The sequence below is a fragment of the Panthera tigris genome, chromosome B4 (assembly GCF_018350195.1).
Source record: "Panthera tigris isolate Pti1 chromosome B4, P.tigris_Pti1_mat1.1, whole genome shotgun sequence".
In the NCBI taxonomy this organism is placed as follows: domain Eukaryota; kingdom Metazoa; phylum Chordata; class Mammalia; order Carnivora; family Felidae; genus Panthera; species Panthera tigris.
Genome location: NC_056666.1, coordinates 119,034,453 through 119,046,942, shown reverse-complemented (window position 1 = coordinate 119,046,942; position 12,490 = coordinate 119,034,453). Strand labels below are relative to the sequence as shown.

The 12,490-nt window shown below is 33.7% G+C and overlaps 1 protein-coding gene and 1 long non-coding RNA gene across 14 annotated transcripts in view; one reads left to right on the top strand and one right to left on the bottom strand.

Moving 5' to 3' along the window:
• Nucleotides 1–12,490, top strand: part of ANKS1B (ankyrin repeat and sterile alpha motif domain containing 1B) — a 1,065,991-nt gene that overhangs the window by 408,550 nt on the left and 644,951 nt on the right. The window lies entirely within an intron of this gene.
• Nucleotides 2,200–12,466, bottom strand: LOC122240436. Its single transcript, XR_006220174.1, has 3 exons — nt 12,420–12,466; nt 2,779–3,103; nt 2,200–2,292 (listed from the first exon to the last, which is right to left on the bottom strand). It is a non-coding gene; the product is annotated as an uncharacterized LOC122240436 (long non-coding RNA).

Genomic DNA, 12,490 nt, shown 5'->3' with positions numbered 1-12,490 from the left:
AGAGGGAGGGTATAGAGGAGCAGTTATCCCTTCTCCCTTTGAAAATTCTACCACTTAGGAAATAGGTCGCCAAGGAAGCTAAATAATTATATTTGAGGGAATGCATTCTATAGTTTTTGGTTAACTGTGCTGGATAACATGGGTTAGGTTTACAGACAAAATGAGGACTTCTACACACACAAGAATTGCATTCTGAAGCTATCCTGGAGAGACTGAGAGAGAGGAAGAAATGATTGAGGGATGACTAGGTCATTAGAGAAACTGGGGACTGTTATGGCTTGAATTATGCCCCCCTCCACCTTTTGTCTTTCAATCACTAGTATTTCAGAATGTGACCTTACTTGAAGAATTTGGAGATGGCATTTATAGAGGTAATCAAGTTAAAATGAAGTCATTAGGTGGGCTCTAATCCATCATGATGGGTATCCTTATAAGAGGAGGAAATTTAGACACAGAGACAGTGTCTCTGTGAAGGGAAGACAATGTGAAAAAACACAGGGGGAAGATGGCCATCCACAAGCCAGAGAGGCCTCGAACAGATCTTTACTTCATAGCCCACAGAATGAAACCAAACTTGATTTCAGACTTCTAGCCTCCAGACTGTGAGACAATAAATTTCTGTTGTTTAGGGCACCCAGGTAGCAGTACTTTGTACAGTAGCCCTAAGAAGTAATTGCAGGGACTAGAACTGAGCACACAAATTCAATACATAGAAGGGAGGGGCAAATGAGGATCCTGGGCCTCTGTGGGCAGACGTTGGCTACCTGCTCATTTCAGGGGCTATGCACTTAAGGGTCTTGGCTGTGACTGGTAATCCCATTCATGGATATAGAATATGCATTTTCACAGAAAATCACAGTTAACTATGCATATCAGTTCCCTGTCTGTGGTCTTTTCTATTTATTAACTAGTTAAGCTAGTATAAAGTAGATCTCATTCTGAAAAAAAATTATATCATATTCACTGGTTTAATTTAAATATGAAAGCAATTTATTAGTAAATCTATATTCAACAAGATTTTACAGTTCAACAAGAAAATGAGTGATACATTTGCAAGGAGCATTTCAGTAATGCTTCAGTGCCTACAGATTTCATATGAAATAAAGAATGCTCTAGTACTAGGCTCATTAAATAAAGATCAACAGAAGTCCAGTCCTTGCTTGGTAAATTTGCTAAGACTCATGCTTATGCAGTCAATATTGAATCATGTTTGTTTGCCTTATTGCATCAAGCAAAGGATCTTACATAGTCATAGTGGGGACTCAATTACATAAATGAATGAAAATAAGTGAGTGAATGAATGAGTGAAAGACTGTTATCTTTAAGAGAAAATGGCTGTAATGGCAGAAAAAGTCCTGTGAAATAGTCAGATGCCATCAAAGATAATGTTTTCTTGTCTGCCTTTCATTTAATTTTAACCTTCACAGGGGAATTTTTCCATTTTATGGTAACTAGGCAACCTGTTATTTTGAATCACTTAGTGCAGGCTTTGCACACTATGGATGCTCAATAAATCCATTTTGATTAATGAGCAATTTATAACCACCAGTGAAGACTGTTTCCAATCCTGTTGGAAGAAAATAGATGATCTCTTATAAAAAGGACACAGTCAATAGTTTCATGCCAGGATAGTTTGGGTCTTGCTTACCTCTGTTCAATTTGCTAATGTGCCTACTGGTCTGTGGTCAACCTGAAATGAAGATGTCCTCTGGTGAATAATCCTCCATAACCCCCAACATCTCCCCCAACATCCTGAGAGAGGTAGTAGTGTGCGGGTGAGCCTGTAACTTATTTATACCAAAATATTTTTTGAAATAGTGGAGCTTCCTTAATTCTAATGCCAAAATTTTGCAATTAAAATAATTCAGACTGGACTAGGATGAATGTTTATCTTTGCTAAGCAAGTGGGTAGTGTCAACATGATTTTTGTGGGTATGTTGAACTCATTTAAGAGAGCAAACTATTTTTAAGCCCCTTGGAAACACTCTTTTACATACAAATACTGGGCTTGCTGATAAGAACCGTTGTTATCAAACAGCAATTATTTGTTTGGCATTTGCTCTGTACTCAGTGCTGTCTTAGCCATTTATTAAACTAGTAAATTGTAAATTTGTAAGCCACTATTGGTTTATAGAGGGGGCAAAGAGAGAAAACTAGGGCAGCAGTACCTACCGAGAAATCCTGGTAAATTAATTGCTTCCTTCATCCATATGGACAGCTTACCAATTTGAAAATATAGTCATCTCAGTTTGTTCAAATTGGTGGAAGTTGGCTATATTTGGGAAACATCATCTTAAACAAAAAGAAAATTATGCTTTTTCTATCAAATCAAGTTTGCCTGTACTATTATGAATAACATGAAGTGTAGAATAATAAGATATCTAAAGATATAATAAACTCTTATTACAGTAATGATGGGAGGGTCTAGGTTTTTTATTATGTCATTTATTGTATCCTATAGAACAATGTCAGAATATGTATAAAAGGGGGTAAACATTCACTAATTCATAAATTCATGCTCACCTCATTCAAGCAGGGCTTTCACACTGTGTCACATTCCACTTTTTCTCTGTTGTACTCTCCTCAAACCTCAGATACTTTTTCCTACCTTTGTTTTCTTTAAGTTTAATTTATTTATTTTGAGAGGGAGAGAAAGCACAGCAAGGATGGGGTAGAGAAAGAGGGAGAGAGCGAGCTGGCTCTGTGCTGCAGAGCTCCAACTCTGGAACCGTGAGATCATGACCTGAACCAAAATCAAGAGTCAGATGCTTAACTCACCGAGCCATCCAGGTGCCTGACTTTTTCTACCTTGTCTCTCACTGTCAGCAGGTGGCCTCATGTTCTAGTTAATAAAGAAAATCGAAGCCATCAGAGGGAACTGTGTTGACATCCTCCATCAAGTCTATAAATACAACCTTTCCTGCACCCTTCTCTTGCTTGTACCTCCTGTTAAAGTGGAGGGATTTTCCTTTTAACAAGTTCCCTTTTCCTGTGCCTTCTCAGGAATGTGACTCTTTCATTAGGTGCTCTCTCCTGTTTTTAATTGTTCTTCTTCACTGGATCATACACATTAAAGATTTAAATCTGCTTAAGCCTTTTTCATCTGAAAAACAAAAACAACAATAGCGGCCATCAGTGAAATAGCAGCCAGAAGCAATTAACAACAACTAAAAAGTTCTCTGACTCCCTTCCCTGGACTCCTCAACTTCTGTCTATCCCTTCACATGCTCAGTACCTTCATTTTCTTCCTTTCCTTTCACTTCTCTGCCTATTTTAGTCAGGTTTCCATTCCTCACTGCTCTTTCCAAATGTACTTTCTAAAGGTACCAGTGACCTTAGTATCACAAAATTGAGAGGACATTTCTCCATTTTTCTTAATCTGTCAGCAGCATTCCGCAGGTTAGTGACACCTCCATTTTGATACCTTTTCTTCCTTTTGCTGTCCAAAGACAATTTTATCTTATTATGCTGTTCCCTGTCTATGTTGACAGCTAACGTTTTTCTGTATGGCTTTAAAAGTTGAGAGTTCCTCAAGGCTCAAAGTCCTCCCTATTCTTTTTACTTTTTCTCTTCGTAAATTGTTTCATCCATAGTATGACTTCTGTTACAATCAACATGCTGAAGACTCCCAAATTTCCCCCCCAGTAGTTACCACTTCTCTCAATTCCACGCTCATCCATTGTTCCATCCATCTGCTGAATATCTCTACCTACATGTCTCAAAGTTGCCTTAGCCCTAACATACACAGGACTACACTCATATCTTTCCCCACAAACTTGCTCTTCATGCAGAATTCCTTATCTTAGTAAGTGGGTTAATCATTCATCTGATTGCAGAAACCTGGGTGTCATTCTTGCCATCTCTGTTTCCACTAACTCCTAGATGCACTCAATCACTAGGTGTTATAATTTTTAGTGGCAATAGGTGTTAGGGTGAAGATAATTCTGTAACTTACTCTCTATCCCTAATTAAACCTCAAATCTACCTGTTCCTCTACTATTGCCAAGTGCTCTTAGAGATTATTTTAATAAAAAAAATTTTCCTTCCTTGAATTTATTATTTATGTTGTAGCCAAAGTAATTTTAGAAATCATAAATCTGATTGCATCACTAAAACCTTTTGGTGACTTGTCATCATTCTTAGAAAAATGACCCAAATCCCTGATAAGGTTCATAAGGCCCTGAATGATGTCCTTTTTCTTTCTTTCTTTCTTCCTTTTTTTTTTTTTTTTTTTCATTTTTAGCTTCATCTGTCGTCAGTTTCCACCTTCCCACACTGGCCATTTTTAGTTCCTTTTATTCTTTAATAGAGATGAGCTCCTTCCTATCTGTGGGCTTCACATGCCTAAACCAATGTTGGGTCCTACTCTCCCTTTTCCTTCTCTTTCCCCCAAGTAGATAACATCTATACTTCTTCAGGGAGAATCCCTTTACTCACACACACTCATGCCCCAGACTAAATATATGGATGCCTCTGTTTTCTTCTTTCAACACCTTCTAATTTTCCTTTCTTCTGTAGTCCTTACTTTGAATGAAATTATGTAGTTGAGGTTATGTATTTTAATGTTTCAGTTGTTGTCTTAAAAAGTTCAAAATTTTGCCTGTTTACATTGTAATCAGAGCTTCTAGCAAAATTACTGCTATATAAATATTAATGAAAAAATAATAGTTAATGGTATTGAATACTTACTTTGTACATCTTAGTTTATTTAATCTTAAGCTGTATATGACGTAGCTAGTATTGTCATTCCCATTTTACAGATAAGGGAAACAAGTCACAAAAAGTTTAGAGACTGCTAGAAAATGGCAGCTTTGGAATTTGAATACCTGATATTCAGCTCTGGAGACCATATTCTTAACCACATTCACAGTTCATGAATTAATTATTTAATTAGTTAATCATGCCATTTTGGTATTATTTTGAATTTTCCAGGATAAATCTTGAATTTTTCCTTTCAAACAAAATAGGAAGAGTTGGAAACTTGTTCAGTGTTTTGTGATATATCGTGCCCATCTGTGGAATAGTACTAGAGGGTGTTCCAATCAATTTAAAATAAGTGGATGTGTTGGAGACAACCCAAAAGTGAAAACAAGTGAATAATTAATAATGATAAATTCGAAGAGTAGACTTACCTATAATCATTAATATTTTCAAATAATATCTAATTATTCAATTTTAATAATGGCATTAGTTACCTCTCAATGAATATCTATTAAATGAATGAATGAATATTTACCATTTGATACAAATTTAGTTGAAAATAATATTAATGTGTATGTGCTTGGGGAAAAAAGGATCTTAAAGGTACTCTATAATCACGCTGTCTCTGAGTGCTAAGATTACATGTTATTTCTGTTTTCTTCTTCATACTTTTTTGTATTGTCCAAATTTTCTACAACAAACACATATTGCTTTTATAATTAGAAAATAATTAAAAATAGCTTAGTAATTTAGAAAGTTAAAATAAATCATGTCAAAACAATTCATGTTTATCTAATTGATGTTAAATATGTAGGTGATCTTCCTCTTTGAAGAAAGAAAGTTGAATAGGTTAAGGATAGATACTGTCTCTAAAATACTGAACTTCTGCAATAAGACTTTATCTATTAAGGATATAGGTTTTAACTTCTCATTTTGCTTATACTTCAGAATATTTTAATTTAGATTACCTTGTTTTGTATACTGGTTGAACATTTGACAAGTGTTATTCTCAGTGCTCCTAACAGAGGCAAATCGTTATAGCTCCTGGGAATTTATAGTTGTGTAATTTCAGTCCCTTCTAAAGATTAAGTTATTATTTCCTGGACTCACTCTTACTAATTTTGTTCTGTTTAGCGGTTGCTACATACAGCATTAAGTTGAAAATAACATTATACTGAAAGTATAATATTAAAGAAATCTTGTATTAATGCTTGTAGTCTTGCATTTAATCTTTTCTCCCCCTACACTGTTTAGACATGTCAGATACATCAATTGGCACACTCACTAATTTATTTTATATCCTTTTCCATAGATGCTATGTTATTAATGTAATTTTATACTAAAACTACTAGTTCTTTCTTTAGGTACTCCTACAGTCTTAATTAAGTAACATTAGCAAAATTAACTAACACCCAACTATAGTCACATTATACATTTAAAAAGTAAAAAAAATTTGTTACTATATTTTATTCTAGATTTCATCCAATGTATTACATTTCACATTTATATTAGAATACACATATTCAAGAAACTCATAATAGATTGTTCATTCGCCTCTCAGAGGCAATTTATTAAAAATGAAAAGACAAAAATAGCCTATTCTTAGGTTATTTTTGGGAATTAACAGACTAGGTTTGAATAGTTCAGAAAAATAGAGAATTAAAAGTATTTTCATTATTTAAACTCCACCAAGAATTAATGCACAAAATATTTCCAGATCTATCATTTCATCACATTTATCATCATATCTTCTATTGCAGTTGAGGAAACTAAGTCAGAATAGATGAATAGTTTGTTGAAAGAGATGATAATTCAAAAGTAAATCTGTCATTGAGAAGGGACTGTGATTCATAACTCTTCCTCCTGTGCTCCATCCTACTGTTTAAAACTGTCTATTTTTAATAAGATCGTTCATTCATTCATTCATTCATTTATTCCACAGCTATTTATTGAGGACTTACTCTTTTCCAAGGCCATAGGTGTATGAGACACAAAGAAAAAGGAGACATTAGGCATAAAGTAATAGGAGAGATTTTATCTACATTACAAAATAAAAGTCTAAAGCATTCTACATACCTCTTGAGTCAATTAGACTCAAATAGACCATTAGTGCATCCAGAATTATATATTTTACTGCCAAACTTGGCCACATCTGTTCTCTGTGGGTTATCGTATTCTGCTATTTATGCACAGAACCCAGAGAAAAAACTGTAGGTGCCGTTTAATCACATAGGTTTTTCTATGCTGTACATTTCTATAGAACCCTTCAATTAATTACTGAATAGTCATCTAGTGTCTTCTGGGTCTCCTACCTGTGAACAGAGGAAGCGAAAAGAAAATAATGGAATGCTAAAAACTGTGCTATAAACAAGTCAAGAGCAGTGAACCAGCTAACATTCTTTTCCTTAGAAAATTTTAAAAGTAAGCAGACATTAAGTCACAGGCAAGTTTGAGGATCCTGGATCATCATTTCAATAGAAGCATACTTAGATTATTGTAACCAAGTGTGGAAAGGAGTGATATGTCTAATTCTGAAACTAGCAACACAGAAATTCTTCTAAACCTCTGAAATCATTTTAAATATCTTTTGTTTCCCTTATGAAAACCTGTTATATTGGTGTTATTATTTTTTAGTATAGTATAATAATTTTTAATATAGCTACTAATATAATGCTAATTTTTCTTCTAGTAGCCTTTTAAAAATAAGTTGATCATTATGAACTTATATAGAACTTATTATAATAAGCTCTCATTATAAAACTGAATAAATCATTTTGTTAATTTTGTTCAATACGTGAAAAGTAAAAAAAGTAAAAGTAAAGTATTTTACTGAATCTTACCTATCAGGGTAACTGATGTTAACATCCTGGTTTGTTTCTTTCTTGTTTTTTTTTCCTGTGTATAGCTTTATATAAATGTGAATGAACATTAGATGTATATAGACTTGTATTATATTTATTTTTTAAATCAATTATACATTTTTCTGATTATAAAATTATAACATGACCTGTCAACTCAGCAAGGTCTTTCAGGTTTACTTTAAAGCAACTCTTCCCCTATTTTCCAGTGCATCAAAAACAATGATGAGGATACAATATAAAATGAGAAAGTTACAAATTCTAGCTGTGCTAAAAAAAAAGAAAAAAGAAAATATCTCTATTGTCAACTGGATCAGAGACACAAACTAGAAATTGGAACCTAAATGGCAATCCCACCTGGTGAGTGGGCCCCAAAATGGGCAGGATCCATAGGAAGACTGCATCCTTCAGGGATATGGAATCTAAAAGAGCCCCACTTCAAGAGGGAGCCAGAAATCATGCCTCCTTCTAAAAATGTACAGTCAGATGTATTAAATTTTCAGACTATAAAAACAAGGAAGATAGAGGGTTATGATCAGAGAGTAAGTAAAGTGGGCTAAGAAATTAGACAAAGATACTTAATAATTTTTAATTTTTTGTTACAAAATTTCTAGTAAAAATTTTGAGATAAACCAGTAAAAATTAGGAACATAATTTATATCTTCCAAACCAGTAGTATAAAATAAAAGAATAAAGAAATTTTTATTAATTAAAATGTCCTTAAATATGGAAAAAAAGAGGCGAAGCCAAGAGTAAGCATGGCAAACCAAAACCACAAAATAGAAAATAATTAATAAAAGGCAAAGATAAGCATACTGGATTCAGTTTTTAAAAATCTTTCTATATTAATTTTCCAGGAGCTGAGGATAAATAAAAATGACACAAAGGGGTTAAGAAACAAAAGATCAAGTGAAAACAACCTAAAGAAAGGCATTAAAGCAATATCATCAGTCCAAATATAATTGAAACTTAAAACATTAAAAGAGATAAAGAGGGATACTACATAACAATAAAAGAATAAAGCACAATATAGTAAGAAGTATAAAGTCACAAAATTTTTCAGTCGTTTTCACATACAACATTGCCTTGAAATATTAAAAGCCAAAACTGATAAGTTTGAAGACAAATTGAAATCCACAATTTGTGAAAGATTTTAATATATCATATTTCACTGAAAATTTTGATAAATGAAGAAGCATAAGAATACACTTTGTTAGGGGCGCCTGAGTAGCTCAGTAGGTTAAGTTAACTTCGGCTCAGGTCACGATCTCATGGTTCGTGAGTTCAAGCCTCATGTCAGGCTCTGCTAACAGCTGGGAGCCTGGAGCCTGCTTTGGATTCTGTGTCTCCCTGTCTGCCCCAACCCTGCTGGTGCTCGCTCTCTCTCTCTCTCTCTCTCTCTCTCTCTCTCAAAAATAAATAAACAGTAAAGAAAATTTTTTAAAAAAGGAATATACTTTGTTAGTGGCACCTGGGTGGCTCAATTGGCTGAGCATCTGTCTTGATTTCAGCTCAGGTCGTGATCTAAAGGTTGTGGAATCAAGCCTTGCGTTGGGCCCCAGGGTAAGATTCTCTCTCTCTCTCTCTCTCTCTCCCTCCCCACTCATGCTTTGTCTCTCTAAAAAATACAAAAATAAATTAAAAAAGAATATATTATGTTGAATAATACAACTAACAATCATGATTTAATAGACATATTTAGAACTCTGTACCCATCAGTAGAGAATACATGTATTCTTTCACACATACATAAAGCACTTATAAAAACTGACTACTTAACTAGGTCACAAAGGCAGTCTTAACATATCAGAGAATCAGGTCCCAATCTCAGATTATAATATAATGAAATTATGAACTAACAACAATAATAATAAATCATATTATATTTGAAAAAGGTTTTTCCTTATTGGATGGCTTACAAATGATAAATATATGTGTGTAGTACTGAATTAAAACCTATAATACAATGCATAATTTTATAAGGGCGATACTGATCATTTTCACCATTTTTCCTGACCCAGTTGTGCTAACTTCTTAACCCACCTTCATTTAGACAATGCTAACAGCTCAGTATATATCCTTTAGCTGTCTCCTTACACATACAAGCGTAGACAAACATGTATATGTGTATATACATGGGCTTTATTTCTTTTTAAAGAAAATAAAATAAAACCAAAATAGAATCATGCCATACCTATTAGTTTGCAGTTTTATTTTTTCTTTCATTGTATAAGGATTGTAGTTGTCTGCAAGCAAAGACTGTCCTTTCTGCTGTTGGTAATTAGGTGTAGAAACATGCAGATCCTCCCGATGTAGTTATACAGTTTTGGAGGGCCCCCATGCATAAGTTCCAGCGCACTAAGGAAGGACTGGGATTTTCGTACAATGACTAGGGTTTCCCCAGTTCCCTTACCTCTCATCTCCTTTTCCACTTTGCACACATTTTATGACTGAAGCATTCTTTTAAATGGAAAAAGGAGAGACTGGAATATGATATGTCACAAATTTCATGATGATGCCAGTTATAATTTGCCATGGCAGAGCAAACTGAAAAGATGTTTGTTGTCTAAAAAAATTTTTTTTGAGAAAATAAAGTGGAAAGTAGTAAGAGGTACATCCAGCAAATGCATAGTAAATTTGGTAAGAAGTTTGCTCTCAACAATGAAAATAGAATCAGTGAAAATTATTTGCTTAAAATTAGAATTAAATGTCCCATAAAACATTTTAAAACATTTTTAGCAGATTCCAAACTTATAATTTAAATGTATGCAATACCTCTTGACTTTTATATTAATAATTCTGACTCAGGGAACTTACTTAACTTGGGCAGATATAATTTTGAAGCTGAAACTATGTCAAAGTCAAATCAATTCTTCTAAAAGCGATGAAATAATTATATGAATGTGGATGCAAACTCTAAAGGAAAAATTATTTTTGGCTACTCATTTCAGTTATCTGAAAACTTTTAAGTATGTTTAGACCAAGTTTGTTTACAGTTGAATCTACTTTTCCAACTGTAATTTTATAAAATCTAAATACAGATCATGTATTTCCAGTGAAAGTTTACTACCTGAATTCACATGCTGAAAGTGTAAATTATACTTCAGATTATGAAGAGCTAGTACATTAAAAGGAAAGTAAAATATAATTATTAATAATTGAAAATGCAATATTTTTGATAAATTGAGATAAATGATACTTTTTTTTTTAATTTTTTTTAACGTTTTATTTATTTTTGAGACAGAGAGAGACAGAGCATGAACGGGGGAGGGGCAGAGAGAGAGGGAGTCACAGCATCCGAAGCAGGCTCCAGGCTCCAGGCTCTGAGCCATCAGCCCAGAGCCCGACGCGGGGCTCGAACTCATGGACCGCGAGATCGTGACCTGAGCTGAAGTCGGACGCCCAACTGACTGAGCCACCCAGGCACCCCAAATGATACATTATTAAAATTAATTTTATCTATTTTCAAAACTTTTACAAATGTGGCTACTAGCAAATTTAAAGTTACATATGTGGCTCACATTATACTTCTTTTAGACAATGCTAACGTAGAGAAAATAAAATAATTCAATCTTTCCTTGTTGAATTTTTTCCTCGTTTAGCATCATTGATCAAAATTAGGGCTTTTTTTTTTTTGTCTGTAGAAAATCTCCTTTCAGCTTTACAATCGCTTATTGGCACTGCCATGCTAGTTTTTAGGATTATTGTCAAATTTGATAAAAACCCTCTTTCATATCTAAGCTATAAGATTTGGAAGAACTTTCCATACACTAACTTCTGTACATACCAAATATTTCTGGTACACAAGTATTTCTAGGCCACACTCTTATCACAATATCACTCATATCATAGTAGTGCTCTAAACCTTATAGTCACATACCAGATGAGTTTGCACAGAAGATGTTAGGAGAATTTCTAGAAGCCATTTTAACATCTGGACTATACAAGGGAGTGACTTAAACCTTGCAAATATGTCCCACTAAACCCAAACTAAATTTATCCGAAACTAATCTTCTCCTTAGCCAGATTCCAAAAATGTCTGCAGCCATTTTAATACTACCAAAAACAAACAGAAGTGTGATATCAAGGAAATTGGAGTTGGAAGAAATTTGAAGAAATCTGAGCTTATTGCAATTAAAATATTTTACTTTTACCAAATTTACAAAAACATTTCCAGAGACCCTCCCAGCATCTTGGAATAGGCCCATGAAAGTTTGGGATCCTGAAGTTCAAGCTTCAGTATTTGCCTCTGAGTGTAAACCTTTTGTTTTACAAAAAGGAAAGTCATAATATATTTTCCTGAATATTATTTTTCTCATTCAACAGTATTTCAAAGGACTTCCTTCAAGTCAGTTATTATCCCTATAATTCACTCTTTTAAAGGTTGCATAAAATTTGATGGTATTATGTATCATGATTTATTCCACCTCTACTGATAAGCATTCACTTTATTTTGCATTATTTTTCCACCATTAAAAGAGTAGTAAACATCATTATGCACTTGTTTTATATGGAGGTGCTTTTACTTCTATGAGATACATTTCAATGTAGGCCACATGTAAGGATCATATATCCCACTTTCCCTCAATATACTCTTTTATGCTTTTGACCTGGCATAATTGTTATTAGCACTCCCTTTCACTATCAAAAGTGTCCCGGTTTGGATAATAATTGTGTGTATACCCTAGTGAAAGGATATGTATATTTTAATATATTTAATATCATTGGGCACTTTTTATGTGCCATACATTGCTTTAAGCACTTTACATGTATTATCTCATTTAGTTTCCACAAATATGCTATTATTATTTTTATTTTACAGATAAGGAAACTGAGGCACAGAGAAATTAAGTAACTTACCCAAGTTCACATTGCTAGTAAGTGTGGAGTCATGATTTAAACCCCACAGCCTGGCTCCAGAGTAGGGTGAC